The sequence below is a fragment of the Sardina pilchardus genome, chromosome 6 (assembly GCF_963854185.1).
Source record: "Sardina pilchardus chromosome 6, fSarPil1.1, whole genome shotgun sequence".
Lineage (NCBI taxonomy): Eukaryota > Metazoa > Chordata > Actinopteri > Clupeiformes > Clupeidae > Sardina > Sardina pilchardus.
This window is the reverse complement of record NC_084999.1, coordinates 2,662,430-2,667,429: the sequence shown is the minus strand read 5'-3', so window position 1 is coordinate 2,667,429 and position 5,000 is coordinate 2,662,430.

The following is a 5,000-nucleotide window of genomic DNA, read 5'->3' as shown; positions in this document are numbered from 1 at the left end:
GTGTGTGTGTGTGTGTGTGTGTGTGTGTGTGTGTGTGCGCGTGTGTATATGTGTTTGTGTATACGTGCTTGTGTGGGTGTGTATAGACATGTGTGTGCCTGTCTTTGTGTGTGTGAGGTTAGGGGTTTGAGAGTGTGTTTTTGTGTGTGTGTGTTGGTGTCGACTGGTGTGTGTGTGTGTGTGTGTGTGTGTGTGTGTGTGTGTGTGTGTGTGTGTGTGTGTGTGTGTGTGTGTGTGTGTGTGTGTGAGTGAGGTTGGGACGTGGTGAGTATGTGTTATTGTGTCACAGCTGTGGCCTGGAGGGTGTTTTGCTCCTGTATATTTTACAGTGTTTGAGTTAGTATGGGTGTACAGTATGTGTGTATTTCATGTACGTGTGTGTCTGTGTGTGTGTGTGTGTGTGTGTGTGTGTGTGTGTGTGTGTGTGTGTGTGTGTGTGTGGTGGGGGGGGGGGTCCTTGCACACGTCTGTGTGTGTGATTGTGTTGAGTATGTTTATCACTTCATGGGATTTTGGGTTCAGGAGGTTTGGGTCTGGTGTGAAAGAAATTGTGGGAAAAAGCCATTCTCAAAATGAAAGAACAAAGAATATGGTTTAGTCCCTCTGAGGTTGTTTTAAAATCTCTCTTTGCCAAGTGTGTGTTTGTGTGTGTGTGTGTGTGTGTGTGTGTTTTGAAAACTCATGCCAATGAATTGTTTTTTTGTTTATTTTCCCTCTGGCAATAGTTTCATTTTACTGTAGTTAGTCATCAGAGAACATTTACGTCTTCTGAAAACACAAGACCGACAAGACGTCACGCTGATCACCAGAGCCTTCATCATCACCATCATCATCACCCAGAATCAGAACTTGTGTTCTGCTTTTTCCATCCTCCGTCCTCACTCTCTCTCTATCCCTTTCTCCATTGCCTCCTCTTCTCTATTCCTCCTCCCATCGTCTTTTTATCTTCCTCCATATTTCCTATATCTGTTTCTTCTGTCTCTCAGGCTCTCTCTTTATCCTTCTCTCTCTCTCTCTCTCTGTCTCTCTCGCTCCCTCGATATGGTTCTAATTACCGTTTACAGCATGCTAGAGGTAAGGGTGGGGGGTGGGGGGTGGGGGGTGGGGGGGGGCAGGAAGAGAGGAGTGGGATGGTAATGAGGGAAAAGCAAGTGGAGCAGACGAATGAGAAAAGACCCTGGGAGAAAGAGCAAGATGGGGGGGGGCACGATGTGGAAGAGGTGGAGATAGTTTGGGGGGGGGGCACGATGTGGAGGAGATGGAGAACAGCCTCAGATAGAGCACACTCAGACATGCACTAAACACCACACACACACATTCATACACACACACACACACACACTCAAGCACATGCAGAGAAAGACAGACTCAGACACAGTCAGATTTTCCAAAAGCAGCCGAAAGGAAAGAGATTAAAAACTGATTTAGAGAGGAGAGAGAGAGGAGAGAGTGAGAGAGACAGAGAGAGAGAGAGATAAACAGTGAAATTGACAGCAAGAGTCGAAGGAGAGAAGTCAGTTGGCCACAGAGGTTCAGAGGAGAGGAGGAGAGTGATAAGAGGAGAGGAGAGAGAAACGAGAGGAGAGGAGGAGAGAGGAGAGGAGAGAGGGAATAGAAAGGAGAGGAGAGAGGGAATAGTGAGGAAAGGAGGAGAGGAGAGAGGGAATAGAGAGGAGAGTGAGAAGGAAAACAAGCCTCCATTCCCAGGCTCTCACCTCTGCTTTATGTGCAGTGTTTTTTTTTTCTTTTTTTTTGGCGCCAGAGTTTCTTTTTTTCCCCCAAATGAAAAAAGTTCAATAAAAGTACAGGCCTGTTTTTTAGCAACCCCTCCCCTCCCCACTCCACCCTTCCACCCCTCCACCCCTCCGCCCCTCCACCCCTCCACCCCTCCGCCCCTCCACTCCTCCACCCTTCCATTGCTCTTCACTCCACACTCATTCTTCCCCTCTCCTTTCTCCTCTTCCTCCCGCTGACCAAGAACGGATTGTTTTGTGTGTGTTCCCTCAGCCCTGCCTGACTGAAGTGTGTGTGTTGCGTGCCTCCTCAGCCCTCGCTCACTGAAGTGTGTGTGTTGCGTGCCGTTGTTTGTTCTGCTCTGAAGTCAAGTTGAAGTCGTGACCTTGAAGTGACCGTGCCCGCCGGGCAGAGCTGGCGTTCTCTTTCATGCCCGCTTCTAAGCATGCCCAGACACGACCTGTCTGCAGCCGGATTCCCACCGTACTGCCACCACAAGGACCAGAGCTGCTGTGTGCCCACCCCAGAGTACCCCCCCCACTCCACCCCAGCATGCTCACCCCACCCCAGCTCAGCACTGAATGCCCCGTTCTCAGCACGCCAGAATGCAACTTCACTGTTGATGTGCTACTGGGACAGCCAGCATTTGCCAAACACAGCACCCAGGAGCACGTAAACCCCACCAACACCCACCCCCTCAGTCAAGGGTATTTACCTTCCCTAAGAACATCATGTAAGGACTACATCACATTGAGAGCTGAGCTGAGCTGAGTTGAGTTGAGTTGAGTTGAGTTGAGTTGAGTTGAGTTGAGTTGAGTTGAGTTGAGTTGAGCTGAGTTGAGCTGAGTTGAGTTGAGTTGAGTTGAGTTGAGTTGAGTTGAGTTGAGCTGAGTTGAGCTGAGTTGAGTTGAGTTGAGTTGAGTTGAGTTGAGTTGAGTTGAGTTGAGTTGAGTTGAGTTGAGCTGAGTTGAGTTGAGCTGAGTTGAGTTGAGAGTCTCACAGATTTCCAGGGATGCTAAAGAAGGACCAGTCCTATGCCATGCTGTTGGGCCTTACTGTACTCTGAGAGCACAGGCCAGGAGTAGGTGCTGCTGGGCCTTACTGTACTCTGAGAGCACAGGCCAGGAGTAGGTGCTGCTGGGCCTTACTGTACTCTGAGCGCACAGGCCAGGTGTAGGTGCTGCTGGGCCTTACTGTACTCTGAGAGCACAGGCCAGGTGTAGGTGCTGCTGGGCCTTACTGTACTCTGAGAGCACAGGCCAGGAGTAGGTGCTGCTGGGCCTTACTGTACTCTGAGAGCACAGGCCAGGAGTAGGTGCTGCTGGGCCTTACTGTACTCTGAGAGCACAGGCCAGGTGTAGGTGCTGCTGGGCCTTACTGTACTCTGAGAGCACAGGCCAGGAGTAGGTGCTGCTGGGCCTTACTGTACTCTGAGAGCACAGGCCAGGAGTAGGTGCTGCTGGGCCTTACTGTACTCTGAGAGCACAGGCCAGGTGTAGGTGCTGCTGGGCCTTACTGTACTCTGAGCGCACAGGCCAGGAGTAGGTGCTGCTGGGCCTTACTGTACTCTGAGAGCACAGGCCAGGTGTAGGTGCCATGCTGCTGGGCACAGGCCAGGTGTAGTGTGATGCATCTCTCTGCAGGTGCAGGTGCGCTGCACAGCCTAGTCTGCTACCCTGGCGCCTACACTGTGATTGGTGTGTGTGAGAGTGTGTGTGTGTGTGTGTGTGTGTGTGTGTGTGTGTGTGTGTGGTTTATGGCATGTGTGAGAGAAAGAGGCTTAGAAGTGGAATTCGGTGGGAGAAAGGGTGTGCATTCCTGTCCCCTGCAGTACAATAGAAACATACAAGGATCATGGAGCAGAGAGGGGTGAGTGCACGGTGAAAAGGCACAAGAGCGCGTCCTTACAAGGAGAACACCACGGCCATAATTTAACCTCCATAATGTGATTTGCAAGAGCGGGTAGGCAAAGTCTCGTTGTGAAAAATCTGTTGGAGTAGCATTGCCACCTTGTGGTTGGTCGACTGCATTGCAGACATGCTGCTTCATTCAGGGTGCCTACCGTCGTGGTCCTGCCGTCCCGTCCCTGAGTTTCACTTCACTATGTGTCAACACTAGTGTCAGTTTTCAGTCTCCTGTGAAATCAGTCCCTTCATTTAACAATTAGGGATAATATTGCATTCATATCAATGAAATGGACTACATGCACATTCTTTTACCAAAAAAGTCTCTAAGGTTTAGGCTGCATAAAATACATGACAGTGGGGTGTTGCTATGTGTTTTAGCCTACAGTATGTGAAAATGAGTTTGTTTCCTTTCACTTTGGACTCAGACTTTCAGACTTTACAGACTTTCTAAGGCTGTACATTTGAACACAGAGAAAACACCAATGCAATTACAGATTAAAATAAGTTTATCAAATGTATCTCCATACATTCAGAATCAATCACATCAAATGATATCAAACAGACTCAATACATTAGTATTGAAATACTTATTTAGCCTACATAGGCTATACTCTGGCAGTAGCAAAGAACTGTGTCTGCCTGTGTTTGTTTACCTTTTTTGAAAACATTGAAAGCTAATGTTATGTCAATGGTGTTTTATGTCAATGGAGGATTGAATTAGATTGCTGGATGGTTAAAATACGTTGTGTAACTGTAAATGTGCTAATGGCTACTTGGTGTAAAAGCCAAAGCGCTGGTGGCTGACATTCGCATCCATGGATTTGAAGCTCAAGAGATAGAGCAATGTTCTAAACTTGACGCCCATCAAACGTCACCAATGGGCGTTGGGCTTAAGCGTGTAAAAGTCAGAGGTGACACATCATGGAACATGCTGATAGAGCTCATTGTTTGCGAAAGGTGGGCATACTGTATATACAACGCAGTCACGTACTTATGATCAAATAAAGACATATCACAATCAGTGGTACAGCGGTTGAAATAAAGCAGGAAATAGCCCGTTGGCTAGCTCACACGGCGATCTCTAGCGCCACCAGGAGGAGACAAAGCATGCTCACAAGTCCAGCTGCTGCCCTGTGGCCTCCGCTCCCGGGTGACCTGAGGCCGCAGTTGGGTTTGTTCTGGTCGGGCACGAGACTCTGCGGGTTCCCCTCGAAGTGCACGGGCTGGCAGGCGTTCTGGACCTTGTCGCAGGACAGGATCAGGTGCTTGCGCTCGTGCACGATGCGCTTGATGCCGCAGGTGTCGGGCTCCACGCGCACGGTGATGAAGGAGAAGGGCTCCTTGCTGATGCACATGTTG